This window comes from Saimiri boliviensis, chromosome 14 (assembly GCF_048565385.1).
Source record: "Saimiri boliviensis isolate mSaiBol1 chromosome 14, mSaiBol1.pri, whole genome shotgun sequence".
NCBI lineage: Eukaryota > Metazoa > Chordata > Mammalia > Primates > Cebidae > Saimiri > Saimiri boliviensis.
In genome coordinates, this window is record NC_133462.1 from 81,566,091 (window position 1) to 81,588,906 (window position 22,816).

Sequence of the window (22,816 nt, forward strand, 5' to 3'; positions counted from 1 at the left end):
CACTAAATGAACAGTCTGTATTTGTTACGGGTCCAGGGAGAAAGAGTTTGGTCGGGCCAGGTAAAGCTTTCCTGGAGAAGAAAAGCTTGTCTAGTGGGAAGCAGTTGGTTTGGATTTTACTAGATGGTATTAGTTTCTGGGTCACCTCCTTGTTTGTGAAAAAGTAAAGCTTTATTATTCTTATTAAGGAGTTAAGAGCCACCTGACTGCCACAGACATTAATTCCTTTGTGATGGGATCCAGTGCAAATGAACACATATGATTAATGATGGGATGGTCTCATTCTTAAGTGGCAGAAAGACCCACAATTTTTCACATTCACATACGTGATTGCATGGATTTTCTAACTAATAATCTACTGCCCACAGCAATGCCCAGACAGTGGATCTCCACTCACTGGTCCTTGTCACTCAGAAAAAGAGCCACATGATTCTCAGGTTTAAATCTCGTCAAGGTTATGATTCAGGTTCTCTTGGCTGCAGGCTTGACCCTCCTCTCCCGCTTCCAAATAATTTTCCAGGTTCACAAAAATGGACATTTGTGGAGTTCTTGCCTTTTTCTCTCTTGTGAGAACCAGCAAGAGCCTACCCTTTCCCAAACTTACATTCACTCATTTTTTTTTTTTTATTAAAGCAACCTTCATGCTTTAGTTTCTAATACGGTTATGTTGTATCTAGCTCCTAGGTGATAAGAGAGTGGATTTAAAACTATAATCCCCCCAGGAGGTCTTCTGCTTCTTGACCAGCTAGTTATGTGTCAAGCACTTTACTAGGCACTGGAGATTCAATAATAAAAACCTTGGAATGCATAGTGAAGTGAAGGGATACAGGTAAGCAAAGAGGTGATGACGATACTGCCTGTGATGTGCAGTGTTAAAGGAAGGACATGGGAGGGGGCTCTGGTTCCTGATCTGGGGTATAAGGAAGGGATGATACAGACATGCCAGAGATAGGACAATTTATACAAGAAAGAGGTTTAATTGGACTTACAGTTTCATGTGGCTGGGGAAGACTCATAATCATGGCAGCAGGCAAGGAGGAGCAAGTCACGTCTTACATGGATGGCAGTAGGCAAAGACAGAGAGCTTGTGCAGGAGAACTCCTCTTTTTAAAACCATCAACTCTCATGAGACTTAGTCATGAGAACAGCAGGGGCAACAGACTTGCCCCCATGATTCAATTACCTCCCACTAGGTCCCTCCCACAACACGTGGGAATTCAAGATGAGATTTGGGTGAGGACACAGCCAAACCATATTAGTATCCCAAGAGGCAATGTCAAAGCTGAACCTGAGTAAGCAGAGCAGAAAGTGGTCAGGCAAGGGAGACAGAGCAGAGGGCGTCCAACCACATGGGCTTGCATATGAAACCCCTGGAGGCTTGGAGGTCCTATTGTAAAAGACCAAATGCTGTTTCAGAGGACGGAGCCGAAAATGAGGCCAGAGAGAAGAGCAGGGGTCAGTTGCTGAAGGCCATATAAGAATGTCAAGAGTTTTGGCTCTCATGAGGGCACCAGAGAGTCTTAAGTGCTTCATTGCAAGCTCAGGGTGACTTGCCATTTAACACTCACTGGGTACATTCATCTCTCTCAGCATTTTAAAGAAATGACTGCATCCCAGTGAAGCCTTAGCAGACTCAGAGGGGAGCAAAGGTTTTCTCATTTTACAGGTGATGAAACTCGAGATACATGGAGGTGCCAAGGCTCACAGAGTTCAAACAGGAACCAAGAGTAGAAGGTGAACAATCAGCAAAAGTTTGTGACAGGAGAGGGGAAACGTGATAAGGGCACAATGAACGTACCATCCAAGCTGAACTAAGCTAATGCACAGCATAAATTCTTTAAATGATTTTTTTAAACCAAACTCTTTGCTTGAAACTTAAACAGGAATTTACTGTGGGACATTGAAGGTCAAGGTATTAGAGTGCCACTACAAATAGCTCTTATCCTGAGTCCTAATATACAGCCAGACTAGGCAGTGTGTCAAAACCAAGAGCTCCCTTTGCTATGCAGAAATACAAGGGGAGAGGCCAGGATCAATCACTCAAAACCAGAGGCAGATTGACAGTGGCCTCTCCCCTTGGGTGTACAAGGAGGTCATAACAGCATTCACCTCCTCACATGAGGACATGGGAGTTTATACACGTTGCAGCGTATTGGGCAGAACCTGGCATACAATAAGTGCTAGATTTTTTAGCTGTTCTTTCCTGTGTGTTCCCTTAAAGATAAAGGTATCCAGTTTGAGAAATGGGGTGGCAGAAGAGTCTTCTAACAGCACATAGCTTCTCTGTCATCTAGCAGCACTGTAATTGTGCCTTTAGGCAAATGGAATCAAGCTTGACAAGGAAGACACTGTACCAAGTGTCCCTGCAATATCCAGCACTTCATCCCAGCAGCGTTCACCACGTAGCTCCAAAACATTCACTGGTGTTAACGTGAAAGTGCAGAGCACTGGCTTCGGTGTGAACCATCAAAAACAGGTGGCCAAATCAAAATGGACAGAATCTATCCTATGTCAAGAGGGAGTACGCTGAAAGTGTGGTGTTTGGAAATTCCTATAATTTTTATTGCATTTGTAATTTCATGTTATATGTGATTTAATTAGATACATAATATTTAATAAAAGTCCCTGGGAATCCAGATATCTGCATTACACATAAAAAGAAGGAAGAAAATATTTAATTTTTTTTTTTAACATAAAAAGCCACCCTTTTCAGTGACTTATATCAGTTTGTTATTATTATTGAGGCAGAGTCTTGCTCTGTCGCTCAGGCTGGAGTGCAGTGGCACAAACTTGGCTCACTGTAACCTCTGCCTCCTGGGAGGTTATTTTCCTGCCTCAGCCTCCCCAGTAGCTGGTATTACAGGTGTACACCAACATGCCTGGCTAATCTTTGTATTTTTAGTAGAGACAGAGTTTCACCATGTTAGCCAGGCTGGTCTCAATCCCCTGACCTCAAGTGATCCACCCACCTCAGCCTCCCAAAGTGCTGGGATTATAGGTGTGAGCCTCTGCGCCTGGTCGACTTATGTCAGTTTAACAGGTCCAGGCCGTCTGTCCTTCATTTTCTGACTGAACCTTTATAGCAATTTCTGGACCACCAATTCAGTGAGGAATTAACAAACAGGAGACTTCACCCTTTTGTAGAAGCCTTTGGCATTTAGATGGGCTCTCCAGGGTGTAACTCACACAAAAACAACAGACTAATACAAAAGTTGTTGTAAATGGAAACAAACAAACATACATACAAATATACACCACATAACATTCTAGAACAGGCAAAATGAAACCATTTTGATAAAAATCAGAACAGGAGCTGTTTGGGGTGTGTATGGATGGGGGACTGTCTAAAAAGGGGTACAAGGAAACGTTCCTGAGTGATAAAAATGCTGTCTTCATATACATTTGTCAAAACTACTTGAAGGGTAGGTATCCTTTATTTTAAAAGTGTCTATCTCAGTAGCATTGCTATGTGGATCAAATGAAATAAGCCTGTAAAGCATTAAGCAAACAGCCTGACACATAATAAATGCATTTTCCCAAGTAATATTAGAAGCATCTGCTTCCAAAATAGAAACCATAATAAGCTAAAAAGAAACAGGTATTGTAAAAGTTGCTTGTCTAAAACTTCTCCCCAAATCTCAAAGCTTAGAGTTATTATGAAAACAACTCAAAGAGCTTAAAAGAAAATGAATTAAGGGCAACAGGAAAAAGGAAAATAGCCTCTCTCAAAGAAATAGGAAGAAAGGAAAGATTAATTTTCTTTCTAACTTATAATAGTGTCTTTGTTAGTATAATTAAACTACCGCTTATATGTAAAACCTGGTAGATAGGCAAAATGCACATGTTCGAAGTTTGCAATTTAACAAAACATGTTCTAAATGAAGCTAGAAAAGCATTAATTATGAATTGTTTTTTAATTACAGGAGGAAATTATGAAGGAGTTTAGTAAAGTGTTTCAGTTTCTAAAGAGGGCACTAGGCTTAAAGTTCACGAGCTTAAAAGGAATTTATAACCGTCTAAACCTATATAGATGCCTAGATACTCTTGAACCCAGAGACCACTGGAACAATTCAAACCTTCTGGCACAGAGAACTAAGTTAGCCTTTATAATGTGGAAAGGAAACTTGAGAATGTTTACCTCGCCCAAAAAGAACTGAGATTTAGAGCAAAGGTGCAAGTTTCTGCCATGTTCCTTGGTGTAAAAGTGGTTCTAAAAAGTAATTTGAAATAAACTCATAGAGCTCTTTATTTCTAAACCCTCTGCAACGTCTATTTCTTTATTTCTAAACCCTGTGTCCCTTCTTCCTACTTTTGTTTTCTTTAGTTTTTCTAGCAGGGTTACACAAATAGGCTCCCCAAGGTGTACCCAAGACTAGTCCTGGCTCTGAACCAACTATGGCTTGGTAGTAATTTACTGTCCTGCCAACTAGTCCCTGGGACAAAGGGTGTCATCATAGGCACATAAGGTGTTCCCTAACCCAGCCAGGCATGGATTACACGCAAAGGGCGACCCTCTGCAAAGCAGAGTGACAGTCGCAGGCGGCAGGCAGACCACCCACACACAGCAGTCATCCATTGTAAATGAGACAGTGCTCTTTGTGTCAAATGTCTGTACGGCTACACTGCTGAGCTGTAAACTTGACTTGTTCTCTAAGTGACAGAGAAATCATTCCACTTACACAAAATGCAATGATCTGTAGACCCCGAGTCTGTCTTTACTGGACTATGCCAGTATGGACTTGCTAAATGACTGTTTCTTGGCCCTTGACGGTTAGACACAGAGGAGGTGGTGGTGAAATGTTCTTTAGGCCAGAATGACAGTGGGAACTGTTGTGATTGAACTGGATTTCCTGGATTCACTGAGGATGATGGGAGTCTGCTGGATCAGGGAGTCAAGATGAAGCTCTGAATCTCAGATGAGGATGGGTGGTGACGGGGAGCAGAGCCCAAGCAGCGACCAGAGTAGTCTGATCTGCAGTGTATTTGGTGTTGATTGTAGTGTTCTTAGAACTGAAGTAGTTGAGCAGCTTACTGAAGTCTTCATTTGTATAGGCAAGAAAGCTTTACATCTGGGGAACAGATGCCTAAATTTGGTCACCACAATAGATTGTTGGAGCCTCTCATCCAACTGTCAGACTCGAGTTAGTTCAGAACATGGACTAGATTAGAGTGAGTCAAGAAGGCACATGGGGTGCAAAATTTCAGAAGGTATCCACTCCCAGGGTCATGCAGGTGCCCGCAGGCAGGGTCATGCACTTGCATGACCCAACAGTAATCATCTCCTTAAGTTGTTGTAAGAGTCCCTCTCTTACCTTACCCCTATACCGAGGCCAAACAGAGCTCTTTGAATGAAAGAGAGGCCAAGTCCTCTGGAGGAAGTTCTGCTTCATGGCAGAAGTTTACACTAAGTCTCTCTTCTAGCCTCCTCCAAAAGAACCTAGGGTCATTTACAAGAGTGACTATGCATTGAAGAAGGGTAAATAATAAAACTTTTTTTTTGTTTTTTTGTTTTTTTTGAGACAGAGTTTCGCTCTTGTTACTCCAGGCTGGAGTGCAATGGCACGATCTCGGCTCACTGCAACCTCCGCCTCCTGGGCTCAGGCAATTCTCCTGCCTCAGCCTCCTGAGTAGCTGGGATTACAGGCACATGCCACCATGCCCAGCTAATTTTTTGCATTTTTTTTTAGTAGAGACGGGGTTTCACCATGTTGACCAGGATGGTCTCAATCTCTCGACCTCGTGATCCACCCGCCTCAGCCTCCCAAAGTGCTGGGATTACAGGCTTGAGCCACCGCGCCCGGCCAATAATAAAACTTTTAAGGAGTTACTGAACACAGGCTCTAAATGGAAATTAATTTCTGGACCTAAAACACCACTTGTAAGAAGAGGGGCTTGTGAAGGTCAGGTGATCAATTACGTTTTTATGTAAGCCCATTTCATCATAGATTTGGTCAGACCCACCCTTTAGTGATTTCCCCAGTTCAGACTGCAAAATTGGGATATACATACTCTGCAACTGGCAACACCCCGACATGGGTTCCCCGACCTGTGAAGTGGAGATACTATGGTCAGAACGACCAAAAGACAGTCACTAAAGCTGCCTCTATTTAGCAAGTAGTAAACAAAAAGCAAACCTACATTCATGGAGGAATTTTTAAGATTCACGCAACCTAATCAAGGACTTGAAAGATGCGAGATAGTGATTCCTACCATGTTCTATTCCGCTCACCTATTTGGCCTGTACAGAAAACAGATGAATCTGGGAGAATGACAGTGATTATTGCAAACCTTGTCATCCTGTGACTCCAAGTGCACTTACTATTAGAAATGTAGTTTTATTGCCATATCAAATCATTACTTCCTTAGCAAGTGTTCACGGCCATTGATCTGACAAATGCTGTTTTCTCTACACCTGTTATCAAGGACCGTATGAAGCCATTTTCTTTGAACTAGTAGGGTCAGAAACATAGCTTCACTATCCTATCTCAGAGCTATATCCACTCTCTAGTCCTGTGTCATATTTTAGTCCTCGTGGAACTTTATCGTCTTTCCATCCACAGAACATCAAGCTGGCCCATCGCATTGGTAATATCATGGTGATTTTTCCCTGGTGAACAGAAAGCAACAACTGCTGGGAGAGAACTTTTTTTCCTATTTCTGCCGGTCTTGCAAGTAGAAGAACTGACAGCCTTTGTTCTAAACTATCTTTTCCAGTAAGTTTGTATAGTGACTAGCCTTGGAAGATAGACACAGTGTCTTCCTCTAAAGCAAAAGTTAGCCATGCTTACTGTGCAGTATAATAATAATTATCTACTTCTGGGGGAAAGGACATTTATGCTTACTGCCCATTATAAAAGACTCGGGTTCCCAAAGCTCAGGATTCTGTTCCTGTAATGGAATCCAATGTGTGTACATGTGTCACATGACCCTCTTTGTGTTGCCCTGTAGGAAACAGGGCTGGGGAACTGGTGCAAGAAATGCTGACATTCTGGTTACCATTATTACTATGAGGAATAAAGTCCTTTGTCTTTGATTCAGAAGTCTCATGTCTTCTACTGACCTCTATGAAACTGTGGCAAGTAAATTGTTAGCTTACAAGTAGGGTAAAATCTCAGAAGCTTCAGACTCCTTGACAGATATTACTCTAGATACCTCAATATGACATAAAAGATGGGAAATCAATCCCACAACAATCCAGGGGGTATAACAACCACCCTGAATAAATTTCTAGGAGAACAGTTGTTTCACTTTGTCAAGAAAATCCCTTCTCAGATGAAGAACAAGTGGCTGCATCTGGCCTCTCTTACTACTAAGGAAGAGACAATACCTACCTCATCTGCACTTGCTACTCTAACCCATTTATTATCTAGTCTAAAAAATGGCCAGTTCTGGATGGGACCCAAAACACCGTCCATTAAAGTGTTTTTGGAATTATAGAAAGGTTTATTCACCACCATTCTGCTATTTAGCACAGCATTGCTTCTGACTATAGGATTCACTTTTCAGGACATGAAATGAGGCAAATAGATTCCTGCACTGGAATCCACTCATCTTACTGTGTTTGAAATATTTGGCTTCACAAAAAAAAGAAATGCCTTTTGGAAACTCAGTAGGATGGCACCCAGTGTGTAATAAAGATTTATTTTTCCCATAGCTAGAATTCATGAGTCTGGAAGTCAAGGGTGGGAATGGGAGTGACATTTCTCACTCTTATTCCTAGTAAAATATTTTTTCTTTCATCCCTATGAATTTAGTCTCTGCTGGTCAGGACACTTTGTTCCCAGGGGATAAAGGTTTCCATGAGATGGTCCGTCAGTGGTTCTATTAAAATGGAAGCTAAGAAAGTCAGCTGGCCACTTTGGGCTCGCCCTGCCAATGAATTAATAGTAAGGAGGAGAGCTGCTGTACTTCCTGGGGGATGAATGCTGACTATGGAGGGAAGACTGGGCTGTCACTACACAATGGAAGATGAGAAGTATGTCTGGAATGAAGGCAAATCCCTGAGGCTTCTCTCAGTACCTAAGTGCCCTGAACAGTGGATGGAAAACTGCAGCAACCCATTCCAGCAGGACTGCGGATGATCAGAACCTTACCAGATGAAACACATGAAGGTCTGGACCACTTTTCCAAGCAAGTAATCACAACCCCAGCAGAAGTATTTGCTGAGGGAAAAAGGAATTTGAAATGGGTAGTAGAAGGCAGTTGTAAATATCAACTATGGCCATGTGAACAACTGCAGAAATGAAGAACACGGTTTCAGTATTATTCCATGAGTTTTTGTTTTGTTTTTGAGTTGGAGTCTTGCTCTATTGCCAGGCTGGAGTGCAGTCAGTGGCATGATCTCAGCTTACTGCAATCTCTGCCTCCAGGGTTCAAGCAATTATCCTGCCTCAGCCTCCCAAGTAGCTGGGATTATAGGCGAACACCACCACACCAAGCTAATTTTTGTATTTTAAATAGAGATGGGATTTCACCATGTTGGTCAGGATGGTCTTGATCTCCTGACCTCATGATCTGCCTGCCTCAGCCTCCCAAAGGGCTGGAATTCCAGATGTGAGCCACCACACCCGGCCACTCCCTGGTTTTAATATGTATACATTAATCATGATTTTCTTCCTTTCGTCCATTCCCCTACTATCTAACATAATATGTGTCAATAGTGACTAACCCTTATCTCAACACTTAGGTTACAGAATACCAGATGGGAAGTTTAACTCAGGTGGAAAAGAATGATCACCCAAAAATGGATAAGAGGACTTTTTATCCTTTTTAGGGAGAAGGTTAGCATGTTTGTTTCCTTTGTACAAGAAATTGCTGCATCATTCTGGGCAGATGAATGATCTCATTGTCATACTTGGAGGTCCAGTTTGGTTAAGTGCAGTGTATGTGGAAGCCACCTAGACACTGGGCAGGCTATGATGACTTCAGACTGTCTCAACCCAGTGAAGGCGGGGTTACATTTTCCAGAATTCCTTCCCTCTGTACTTCTGGGTTAGCTTTGGCCACAGAAAGCATCTTGTGCAGGACTTAAAGGCAGCAGTAGAAGAGCAGTCGCGTGTTTTGTCCTTGGAGAGCCAGTTCACTCCCAGGGGCCTGGGGCAGCTCTGCATGTCTTCACTGATCAACCAAACAGCCCTTTCATTCCTGTGGGGACACCTGGAATCTCGGCTCTTCTTTCAGCAACTCCAGGCCCTGGGCTTCCGTGTGCAGCTTTGAGGCAAAGGTGCCAGCATCTCCCAAAGACCACCCACATCACTGAGGCAGGAGATAGTATGAAACAGCTCCAGTCTGTCTTTGTCCCATTGTCTCTACCAGCTTCCCTTACTAAATGCATTCTGATGGACCTTTAGGGACAGTAGGCTCCACGCTGGACACAAGAGGCAAGCTGGCCCCACCAGCTCTCAAAACTGTGTAAGGTTATGATGAATACCTGATTCTCTCACCCATAGAAGCTCAGTTTCTCTGATCAAACTATTTCCAGCACAGAAGGCAAGACTATTAATGGAGTTATCTTTAAATAGAGAGAATTTCTTAAAAGAGGAAATAGACTTGAAGGAGTTAGAGAAGTAACCCATGTGGTAGTGAGAGGTTTTCCAAGGACACAGAGGCAGAGCACTGGCTAAGCTCCTTCGCCTGGGCAGGCCCCTTAGTGACAGTGAGTGAGAGTGAGTGAGAGTGTCTGTCCATGGACGTGAGTGAGTAAAGGGCCCTTTACACAAGAGCACAGGAAGGCCACCTGGCTCTGACCTCAAATGATCTCCTGACATAATCACAGCAATGCATTGACAGGAACTGAAGATGAAGACAGATATCATACAACTTTAACTCAGAACAAGCTGTTTTAAATCGTCACCAGATCACATCACCCATGATGATGGTTAATTGTATGTGTCAACTTGGCTGGGCCAAGGTGCTCAGATACTTTGCCAAACGTTTCCCTGAATGTTTCTGTGTGGGTGTTTTTTTGGATGAGATTAACATTGAAATTAGTGGACTTTGAGTAAAACAGAGTGCCCTTCTTAATGCAGGTGGGCCTCATTCAATCAGTTGAAAGGCTGAATAGAACAAAGAATTATCTTCTCATTCAAGAAGGAATTATCTAGCCTAATGGCCTACTCAGCAGATTTTGTGTGAGCCAATTTCTTAAAGCAAATGTTTCTGTCTCTGTCTCTGTCTCTCTCTCCAACCTATCAGTTCTATTTCTCAAGAGAACCTTAATGAATGAACTCAAAGTAAGCTATAAATTAAATTTGAATGATTGTTGTAATCATCTTGTGAAAAGCATAGTTATATGGGATTGCATTTCTGTTTTAAATTTTAATTTGTGGCCATGCGTGGTGGCTCACACCTGTGATCCCAGCACTTTGGGAGGCCTAGTTGGGTGAATCACCTGAGGTCAGGAGTTTAAGAGCAGGCTGCCCAACATGGTGAAACTCCATTTCAACTGAAAATACAAAAATCAGCTGAGCATGGAGGCAGGTAGCTATAATCTCAGCTACTCAGGAGGCTGAGGCAGAAGAACTGCTTGAACCTGGGAGACAGAGATTGCAGTGAGCTGAGATTGTGCCACTGCACTCCAGCCTGGACAACAGAGCAAGACTCTATTTCAAAAAATAAATTAATTAAATAAAATAAATTTTAATTGTTAAAGGTAAACATGTTTTTAAACTACACAATATTTTATAATCGTCTTCTACTAGCCTCCCTTTAGCTCACTCTGATCCAGCTATACTAGCCTCTTTCCCATTCCTTAAATATACCTCAAAGACCTTGCATTTGCTATTCCTTGTGCTGGGAACACTGTTCCCTCAGATGACTGCATGACTTGCTCTCTTGCTTTTTTCAGAACTTTAGTCAACTGTATTTGTAGTGAAGCTTTTCCTCTCTTCGATTCACCTGAAGCAGAGTTTTAAAAGAGATGCAGTCTGTGCATATACATCTGTGCATGAGAGAAGGTCTCCTCTCAGCTCATCCAGCATCTCCTGTGCCACATGCAGACTTTCAGCTGCTTTCGCAATTCAGTGCACAAAGCCCATTTAAATAGTTATAGCTTTGCCTTTTTTTTAGTAATAGCCATCTTCAGGGAGTTACTGAGCCACAGTGGTAATGGATCTAAAGATGCCCCCATACATTTGAATTTCAGCAAAGCACTCGGTAGTCATGTAGGGACATGAAATCAAATCAAGTTATGCATTAGAACAGGCCAGAAGATGTCCTTACCTGATACAACACACATGTAGGGCATTAGTGTCTTTATTCCTGGCCATGCCTGAATCCCACATATAATGTGTTTGTGCGTGTGTATGGGAGTGGGGATGTATATGTGCATATTTTCAAAAGCATTATTTATAATTTGGAAGACACTACATACAGAAAAATACAAGGATGAAGTACTCATTTTCCCACAATTCACCCACATGACCATTACTATTTCTGGTTACTTTTTTCCAATTATTTCTATGCAGCTGTTTAAAATTTAATTGTATTTTTATACACTTGTAATTACATTGCACATGTAATATCCTATGCTGTTTTGTGTACTCCACATTATTTCATAAGTATCTTTCTATCCTATCAGTTAGACTTTTTTTCCTGATTGCCAAGGACTCTAAGGAAACCAAGACTTTATAATTTCATATGCCCCGAGGCAGGGCTGGCTTTGGGTGAGTGTAATTTGGTGGCTCAAACAATGACTAGGAACTTGGCTCTTTTTATCTCTGCTCTGGCTGGAAATGTGCTACCTGGCGCAGAAAGAGACAAATTCTGCCTCTTATTCATAAGGTGGGCAATTCCCCAAACATGGGAAAGGGTTTAGCTGCTTGGCAGCTAAAATGAATCTTAAATTTGTACTATGATATTTCATAAGACAGTTGTGAAATGCTGCCTGAGATAATACGTGTATGTGCTCAGCCCAGTGTGTGGCAAGTAGGAAGTGAGCCTGATACACTTTCAGTTTTATGCTAACGATGATAAGAGAAGGAGAGGCTGCTACTTGAGGATGATTAAACTCATTAGCCTCACTTGTATCTTGACACACAGGGGAGAGGCAGTGAGCACTCTTAGGCTCAGGAGCAGGTCACCGGGTTGATTTAGAAATACAGGAACAGAGGGACAAGCTACACAATGTCATGGCAATATGAACGCCAAAAACTGTGTGTTTCTATTGGCTGTGATCTATACAGGATGAACCACTGGTTTTCTTAACAAAGAAATTGTAAGGAAAAATAATGAGATGGAGGTCTTTTATACTAAAGGGATACAAAATGTATCAACAACTTGCAATGTATGAACCTTAAGAAGATCTAACTCAGTGCACAAGAGTCCTAATTGCTCCATATCCTCATCAATACTTGTTATTTTCTGGGTTTTGTTTGTTTGTTTTGATAGTAGCCATCCTAATGGGTGTGAGTTATCCATAGTTTTGATCATTATAGATTTTACTTGTATCATTAACTAACTGTGTTATGTGCATTGATGTGTCTTTAAAATTAGCTAAGTATTTTTTAGGGCAAGGTCCCTGTCGCATACATCTTTTATTACCCAAAAATGCCTACTAAGCGCTCTAAACGTAGAAGTGATCGGTATGATTGTCTGACACTGCAATTATATCCATTCAGAATGCCAGTATGTGCAGTAGATTGCTGCTATACTTTTGTAATTTTTTTTCCACAAAGACCTTTAACACAAAGGAGAAGTTTTAAAAAATGTTCCACTGAAAGATAAACTACTGAGTTTAGAAATTCATTTAATTAGCAAGCATTAATTGAACACCCAGATGCTGGTAATTCAGTGGTGAATAAGCCTGATTCAGTTCCTCTCACATGAAGCTTTTTTCATTTTAGCTGAAGTGAAAGTCATTAAATAAATTTAAACAACTCACCATTCAATTACAGTCATAATAAGTGAAGTCCAGGAGGCTATGGGAGCAGACATCAGGAACGCTTGGTATGGAGGCAAAAGCAGCTCCATCTTGGATGCTCATCCATCCGCCATGTTGACTTTTGATTAACACTCATTCCAGGAATACCTCTAAGCCTTCCACTTCCACCTACTTACTGTGAATCCTGCTCTTAGGTCAAAACAACGCTGATGTTGTTATAAACACATATTTACCATAAATTCTGCCCTTAGGCAAATTCCTTATGCTATACAAGCTTTGGATCTGGGGGTAACATGCAGGGATCCACCATCACATCTTGCAGCCACCTGAGACATGGCTTCTGTTCCTAAGTCCCTATTAAATGCTTCTTGGTGGGAAGCTGGATTCATCAGCCTCTTCCTTTGGCTTCTCAGCTCTCTTGGCCTTTACGGGTAGGTTTGCACAGACCTGTTCACTATAAAACACTGGATGTGTTCTGGGGGGTCAGAAAAGATAAATGTCAGCTAGGAGAAGATTATGTGGGGGAGAGCCCTTGAAGCAGCAGAAACAGCACGTGCAAAGGCCCTGCGACAGAGAGGAGATTGGTCCCCTTGGGCATACGAGAATAGTTTGCATCTGACCAAGGAGCAGGAGCCCTAGGAAAGTCAAACATTGGCCTAGTGCTCCCATACAACAATACCATCACCTCTACTCTGCTGCACTAAGGTGGTATAGGGACATTCTTAGCACCTTGCTAGGCTGCTTCCAAGCAGGGTACCCAGGAGCCAACTATCCTTAGATCTTCAAATGTAAGGGTTCATGGAGCAGTGAACAGGGCGAGGCACAGTTCTCCTCTTCTCCCAGCAAAGCTTTATGCTGCTCTTGCCTCAGCTTGGACTCTATGAAATAAGTTGAGGGGCCAGGAGGTTGGGATCTCACAATGAGAACAGCCGTTAAGTAAGTGGTGGACACTTGATTTCTATCTCTCCATCTGTCCACACTGGGGCGACAGAACTTAAGGATCTAAAATCTTTGTTTCACTAGCAGTGTGAGGTTGTTCACAGGGGAGAACAACAGAACTTTCCCTAAAATGCCACAAGTTATTTATGAGTTAGATGCAAATTAATGCTTCACATATCCACACCACAGGCTTGGAGCCCACAAACAGTGTTAAGAGACATGATGAAATTCAACCCAAGAGAAGAATCAGTGCACATTGCCCACTCTGGGAAGACTGATGATATTCAATAAAAGGAAAAAGAAATGATTCCTAAAGTTCTCCCTTACTTTTCAGTCACAAAACCTTTATCTACTTGCTGGGCAGATGGAGCTAAAACCATTTCCTTAACCAGGAATGTACAAGAGGGAAGTGACACCATGTGGGTGCCAATGTTCCTGTGGGGATGCACACAGCTAATTAAAACCACAGGTCACTTTGCCTACACTGCACTGTGCAAACAATGCTGGGGACGATGCCGTCTAACTAAATTAAAAAGCAATTAGTTTCCCCTGCAGATGATTTATAGGGCAAGGCAATGCGCCTTGAATAAATACCATTGAATTTACACCTATATCTAAAGACAAACACTTCATGATTCGGCTTCAGCTCAAGGACAATGCAGCCTCATACCCAAAGCGACTTGGGGGTGAGATGGTGAACCTGCTTGGCCCATTTGATTACAGATTGACCCAGGATTCTCCAAGTTGGCTTGCATATGAGGAAATATGTGACAGTAATTATTATTCTAGAAAGTCCTGGGGAGAATGAGATTAAAATCAGGCAGAGAGGGTCCTCCATCATTTCTGTTCTCATAGCTATTGTAAGAACTAGTTCAGAACTCTCATCGCACCATGATTCTTGTTTTCCTAGAAGAAGGAAGAGCAACCAATGGACCATGTTTGCAGTCCTCATGTGACCCTTCTCGCTTTGTGATATGGCCCTCAATCAGTTTTCAGGACAAAAGTTAAAAAACTTCAACAGTGAACAGAAGTACAGTGTAGAGGTTGAGAGAAAAGATTCTGATGTACAAATGACTGGGTTTGAATTAAATATCAAACACATACACACACACACACACACACACACGTATGTAGTCATGTACTACATGACATTTTGGCCAATGACAGACTGCATATACAAGGGTGACTGGGCATGGTGGCTCATGCCTGTAACCCCAGCACTTTGGGAGGCTGAGGTGGGAGGATGACTTGAGCCCACGAGTTCAAGACCAGCCTAAGCAACATAGTGAGACCCTGTCTCTATTTTTTTTTAAAGATCACCATCCTGTGTTTTTAGCATATCTCTTTGTATTTAAATATGTGTAGACATACAAATAACATTGTGCCATAATTGCCTACAGTATTTGGTACAGTAACATGCTGTGCAAGTTTGTAGCCCAGGAGCAATAGGCTATATATGCCTTGTAGCCTTATATCCTATCCTCTATACACCATAGGTGTAATAGGCTATAACATCGAGGTTTGTATAAATATACTTTACCATGTCTGCACAGCAACAAAATCACCAAAGGACACAATTTCAGAACATATCCCTGTTGCAAAGCAATGCTTTGTGACTGTATATGTAAATGTTTGTGCATGGATAGATGGATGAGTAAATGGATACAGCCTGGATGGCTGTGAATGGATACATGAGCAAGTCCTTTAATCTCTCTGTGGCCTGGTCTCTCCATATTTAAAATGAAGTGTTGTAATGAATAAGTCAACAGAAGTTATACTGCTTTTAGACCAGAGCCTGGCACATAGTAATCTCACTGTAAACGTTACCTATTATCGTTTGTTAAATACGTGAAAGTATTAAAAGGTTGGTGGTTAAAATGCAACACCAACTTTCTTGCTACATACTTATTCAATAAGGTAGGTAATAGAAAAGGGTGGGAAAGTAACTCTTTCCCATGGAGCTCAAATGAAGATATTCTCTTTCCGAATGATAAAAAAAAAAAAAAAAAAAAAAAAAAAAAGCAGCTCCTGGACATTTACATTTTATTTCAAAAATGGACCTCAGATATAAAACGCAATGTTTTTTGTTTGTTCTTACTGTCTTAGTCGTCTCATTACAGAAGCTTTGATCTCTACTATTTACCACGGTATCCAGAGCAAAACAGGAGAAGGCAGGCAGGCAGGGAGGGAGGAAGGAAGGAAGAGAGGGAAGGAAGGAAGGAAGGAAGGAACACAAGGATGGAAAGAAGGAAGAGAGGGAAGGAAGGAGGGAGAAAAGGAGAGAGGGAGGAAAGGAGATAGGTATATTCAATATCCAGCTCTCTTTAGATGAGCTCTTGAATATTCATTAGATGCAGTGATTTTTAAAATTTCTACTCATCAGAGGCAGATTCAAACCAGAACAAGTGCCACATTATTTTTCAAACAACAAATTCTCCACTGATGGAATCCAAGTGGAGTGAATGAATATGAACCTGAACAAAATGTAGCTGCACAGTGTCAGGATTCCTCATGAAATGACGATAAAGCCAAACAGAAGCTGTGTCACAGGCTTCCTTTTCTCCTCTACCTCCCAGCGTGTTCTTCACAGCTCACCCTTAAAAATCTTTGTTTCCTGCCATTATTTGATAGGAGGCTAACGAGAATTTCCTTCATTTTGGCTGGTTCATCATTCTTTGTGGACTCTTGCAGTGACGTTAATCAACTGTCACCTGCATGGGTTTTCTGCATCTGCTCTGATAATGGGCCTGCTTTTTAAAAAGTACACACAACACAGCCAAAGCAGTGGGCCCAGAGTGTGGCCCAGGCAGGGGACACGGACCATAGTCAGGAAGGCATCTTTTATTTTCACTTATCTTACTGGTCTTTACTATGACCCAAAGCTTCCACAAACCTCCATTTTCCCCATCTCTGTCCCACAACAGTATGAGTGTGGAGTAACTGATCACATAAAGTGGGACGTATAAAAATATTTCCCAAACCTGTAAACCTCCATGCGTGTGCTTGCATGCACCCACACACATCCACATAATTATTACTTCTGTTACCTTGGAAAGCACCACTTCTAATAGTAGATACTAAGGGTGAGTTAACATCTATTATTAGATGTTAAGGGTGAGTTCAGGTCTCCCCTTTGGCACCTAATAGTTCTCTGACTTTTTTTGGACAGGATACTCAATGTCTCCAAGTCTTGACTTATTTATTTATAAAGAGGAATTTAGGGGGAAATTACCCCGGAAAATTTTATAAGAATTCAGCAGGTTAAAGCACATAAAGTGCTTCCTTCGTGAGAGGTCTATTTGAAGGTGTAGTAGTTTTAAAACATGTTCACAAATTCACTGATAGTCATCAAGTGCCAGAGCCTGGGGCTGTGCTTGGCTTGGAAAGGTCTCCAATGGAGGTGCAGTTGTGTGGGTGGGGTATTAGATTCTTATTATTGCATCACCAATGTGAAATAAATCTGTAAATAAGACCCCAGACTCTCCAAACGACGTGGGCTTCCTGTGGCTGATAGAGATACCCACATTTATAAAACAGAACCAAATGGCCATGGCAGGATAAGAGAAGAAAGGTCACACACTCCTTCATTCTTGGAAAGGCAGCTCTTGAAAAAATCCCACTTTCCAACCCAGAGCCAGAATGGTTCCTGTAACCACAGCCAAGATAAACTGTGGCCCAAATGCCCACTCCCCAAGTCACCCAACCCTAACATTTAGAAGAAACATCTGTCAGCAACTTCTGGTTTGGGGCTTGAAAACCACCCAATCAGGCCTCAACTATTTCCAGCAATCAGAACTGAGCAAATCTGAATCCTTCATTTGCATAAACAGACTTGACTGAGAACTGAGACAGCAACCTTTTCTGACGATGTCGGACCCTTCCTTTGTTCTTGGAAGAGCATGCTGTCACTCGATTAAAGCCTGTGCCTCCCCAAACCTGCACAGCTTTTTTGTTTTTTTTTTTTTTTTGAGACAGAATCTTGCTCTATTGCCCAGGCTGGAGTGCAGTGGCTCGACCTTGGCTCACTGCAACCTCTGCCTCTTGGGTTCAGGCGATTCTCCTGTCTCAGCCTCCCAAGTAGCTGGGATCACAGGTGTGCGCCACCACATCCGGCCAATTTTTCATATTTTTAAATAGAGAGGGTTTCACCATGTTAGCTAGGATGGTCTCGATCTCCTGACTTTGTGATACACCCACCTCAGCCTTTCGAAGTGCTGGGATTATAGACATGAGCCACTGCTCCTGGCAGTTTTTTTTTTTTTAATGGAAAATGAAGCTCTCCCTTTTTCCTCTGAAGATTTCATGGTCTTTTGTTAACACAAGTTACTAATATAACAACTTAAAACTCTATTCCTTTATGAGGTCACAGTTGTGAAGGAAGCCCAGATACGGTGTGGCTGGGTGTTCTGCACAGAGTGGCCGAGTTCTCACCTGGGGGATCTAGGGGAAGATTCAGTTTCAAGCTCATTCTTATTCTCTGCTAAATTCAGGTCTCTGTGGTTGACGGACTAAGGTCCTCATGTCTTTGCTGACATCAGCTGGCTCCCAGCCCTAGCGTCCGTCTGCACCCTTATCACACAGCTCTCTCTCCTTTAAGTCTGCAAAAATGTGTTGAATCTTCAGGTTTCAAATCTCTGATTTCCTCTGCTGGCACTAGCCAGAGAAAGTGCCCCCAGAATTTATGATAAGGTCAGGCCCACCTGGATGATCTCTATCTTAAAGTCAAGTTAAGGTCATATAACATAACCTAATCACAAGAGTAGGAATCTTCTACTATATTCACAGTCTTGGGAGTTATGCATGGCACATAGAGATTGAAAGGCAGGAAATTTGGAATGCCATTCTAGAAGTTTGCCCAAACCAGGTAGAATTGCTGCTTCTCCCATTAGCACCCCTGCGGATCCCTTAGAGCAATTCTTTCAGCTGGTCCTCTTTCCCCTAGTCTAGCTCTGTAACTTCAGGTGACCTTTGTAAAGAGCGGTTGATGAGACAGTGTCTGTGTACTTGATTTGGGACCACAGAATTGTGACCAGGGACTTCTCAGTGGGGCTTGGCTGTTCTAATATGTAGTATGTTGCACCAACTAATACACAGTTGTTGTCATTAGAAAAGGAACACCTAGCAGGTGAGTGACCCGCCCAACTTGCTTGGTCAAGTAAAGTCTTATGCCTATCCCGTGGGGAGATTGCCTGAGGATGATTACTGGATGGTTACCTCAATGACCACCTGTCCTTTAAAGCTGGGAAAGCCTGTAGGACTTTTCTGCTGCTCTGCCCCTGCTCTTTGCCTTCCCTAACAGTCCGATGCTGTCTATGGGAATACAATTCATTTATTCACTCATTTGCTGAAGAAAACATTCCTTAAGTACCTATGATAAGCACGTGCCAGTAAATGCGCAAACATTATCTCTGTAGCAGCTGGATTATGACAGCAGCATTCAGACTGGTCTTCCTGCTTCTATCCTTGCCTTTTTGTCATCTATTTCCTACACACATGCCTGATAATCCTTTAAAAAAATTTACATAATGCCATTCTTCTGGTCAAAACCCTCTAATGACTTTCCAGCTCTGTTACAGTAACAGCTCGAGTCCTCACCATGGCCTATAAGGCCTGAACCATCTGGCCCCCTGGAGCCCCTCTGACCTCACCACCTGTGCATCTCTCTCCTACTCTGCTCCAGCCACACTGGCTTGCTTGGTTCCTCCTCAGGCCATGTAGTCCTACGTCATGACCTCAGCACATGCCAATGCCTCTCTCTAGACTGCCATTCGCCCACCCCTGCAGGGCTTGCTTCTTTTACCTCGCTGCTCAGACGCCGTATTCTCAGTAATATCCTGAGACATTCCCTGACCACCTTCTATGGAGTAGCACATCCATTTCCCTTTTCATTTCCCATCCTTTTATTTTTCCTCCATGGCCTTACCACTCTGTGGCATTTTATTTATGTACCTGTCAATCTGTTTGTGTCTCCCACCAGAATATAAGCTATACCAGCACGGAGACTGTCTTCTTTGCTGCTGTATCCCCAGAACATACAACATTTCCTGGCACACAGTGATGGATGAATGTGCTGTAAGTACCATGCTATATTCTGGGAATAAAGAGATGAATAGTGCAAGATTCTTTAAATTTTTTTTTTTTTTTTGAGGTGGAGTCTCACTCTCTTGCCCAGGCTAGAGTGTAGTGGTACGATCTCAGCTCACTGAAACCTTCACCTCCTGGATTTGAATGATTTTCCTGCCTCAGCCTCCTGAGTAGCTGGGATTACAGGCACCCACCACCACACGTGGTTAATTTTTGTACTTTTAGTAGAGATGGCGTTTTACCACGTTGGTCAGGCTGATCATGAACTCCTCACCTCAAGTGATCTGCCTGCCTCGGCCTCCCAAAGTGCTGGAATTACAGGCATGACCCACTGCGCCCAGACTAGAGTCTTGCCTTTAAAGGAATTCATAAAGGAGTGGCAGGGAGAAGAGGCAGATGCCAGCAATCATGAGGGTGCTGCAAGGGAAGGCCAAAGAGGCAGGGGCTAGGCCTGCATAACCATGAAAATCTTGCAGAGCAGTAGCAGTTGAGCCCGTCCTGGAGGATGAGTAAGGGGGGTGCCTGGGGAGAGTGGGAGGGGAGGCCTCTCACACCCCCTCTCACTTCCTCCTGTCCCTCTGCCTCAGTCATGCTGGTTAGTGGCTGTCCTTGATCCCCAATGGCTAGGGGTGGAGGTGGTGTAGACCTAGCTTGGGTCACATGCTTCCTCAGAGTCAGTCCCTGAGGCTGGGAAGATAGAATGATCTCACTGACCAGCTTTACGTCATATGCTCCCCTTGGAGAAGAAGAAGGAGGTTCACTCCTATCAATCACAGGGCCTGGGAGGAAGGGGGTTCCTAAAAGTAGAATTTAGCTGCTATTTCCGTACAGTTAAATGAACAGTAGCCTGGCCAAACAACACAATGGTCTCTCTTTCCACTTTGTTATTTTCACATCCACATTTTTTCTTTGTTCTGTTTTCAGTTTTCTTGTACTTAGGCAACTGTATCCTAAATATGCCACAACTCTTGCTCTGTGTCCAGCCAGGAAGATGTCACCGGATGCCAGTAGTGGCTGGGTGTGGGGGACATTCAGGCGTGCGGTGCAGGAAAGGGTGGGGTAAGGGGTGTAGAGTCATCTCTGCTTCTGTCCTAGTGGATTACTGACAGGATAGAACATTGTTCTGCACAGAGATTAGAACCGAGTATGAATGGCTCAGACTTTAGGTTTAGACTGCATTAAACAGTCATTCTATGAAGACCACTGAAAAGACAACAGGTTACAACAAAGTATTAGCCTTTGCCTTATTTGTAAGAAGGAAATATCTTGTTTAACTGCATAAAACCTTTGGTTTAGTTCCCATATATTCCTTTAACAGTTTGATGACAATCCATCCTGGTTTGCCTGGGATTGAAGGGCTTCCTAAGACACAGGACTTGCAGTTTAAAAATGAGGACAGTCCTGGGAAAAGGGAGATATGAAAACAAAATAAAGTGTTTTTTGGACTTTAGGATATTTTACGATTGTAGAGACTGTAGAGTTGTATCTGCAAACTGTTTTAATAAAGAATTGTACTGCATCCTGCCAAAAATGAGGCTGCACCCAGGTGTTGTAGGAAGAAATCATTGTAATCACCTATTCCTTAGGTAATTCTACCTTGTGTGTAAGAGTACCAAAGATGGGTGGCTTAAACAAACAAACAAAAATTTACTCCTTGCAACTCTGGAGGCTGAAGTTTAAGATCAGGGTGCCATCATGATCAGGTTCTTGGGGGAAGGCCCTCATCTTGGTTGACAGATAGCAGTCTTCTCCTTGTATCTTCACAAGGCAGAGAGTAGAGTGATAGAAAGCAAGTTTTCTCCTGTCTTTTTGTAAGGGCACTAATCACATTCACGAAGCCTCCACTCTCACAACCTAAATACCGAATTGCTTCCCGAAGGCCCCACCCTTTAATACCATTACCTTGTGGATTGAGATTTCAACAATATGAATTGGGGGGACATAAACATCAATCCACTGGATGTTGATTAGATAAGAAGCACAAGTTAGATTCAGTATGGTACAGTACTTTAAGATACTGTTTATTTTAAAATTAGTTTACATTTATGTCATCTTTTGTTGTTAATCTCTAAGAGATATAAGCTAATTTGTTGTTATTGATGCCTAATAACACATAGAGGAAAGAAATAAAGCATCAAATCAATGAATTTTCTAACATGAAGATACCCATGTAATCCAAATAAGTCATTTGTCATGATAAAGAACATTCAACTTTGGAAGTCTTTTTTTCGGTTTTCTGAGACATCAATTCACTATACCTGGATTGCATATATCTTTGAGCTACTGAAATTGATGCCAGAATTCCAGACACAGCATCAAAACAAAATAACCCAATTTCCAGTGAGCCTTGCAAATCCAAACTGCTTTTCAGTGATTAAAAATGCTGCATGATTTATATTTAAAATTAACATTTTTGATACAAGAGATACATATACTTCCCCCCCTTTCTTTGGAAGCTCCTCCTATGGATTTACTTCGCTTTATCAGCTTTTCATTGTACTCAACATGCATGGAGTGCAAAATAAATCAAGGTAGAAAGCCCTATATTACCAGTTGAGATAATAAATCATATATTGTTGTAATAATACAGCATTACAAATGTTGCAGAAATAATGGTGATGACAGCTATATTTTACAAATCTGACTTTGTTTTTTAGATAATCATTGGATTGGCATGTCTCAGGCTAAACGGAAACTAGGAGGTCCATGTGTGGGCACAAACCAATTAAGTTGAGAACTCACTGAATTGCTTTCACAGCCAGGATGGGGAATGACTGACCACAAACCAAGTTGTACACATGTTAGACTGCAAGAGTTTATAGGTAAATATGGCCCAAGGCCACTGCCACGGCATTCGTTGGCTGGAACATTTGCAGTGGTAAAGTGAGACGGAGAAGCTATTTAATTCTTTGC

At 42.3% G+C, this 22,816-nt stretch overlaps 1 long non-coding RNA gene across 3 annotated transcripts in view; it reads right to left on the reverse strand.

The window, feature by feature from the left end:
- LOC141581090 (uncharacterized) overlaps nt 1–22,816 on the reverse strand; it is a 60,921-nt gene that overhangs the window by 36,803 nt on the left and 1,302 nt on the right. The window lies entirely within an intron of this gene.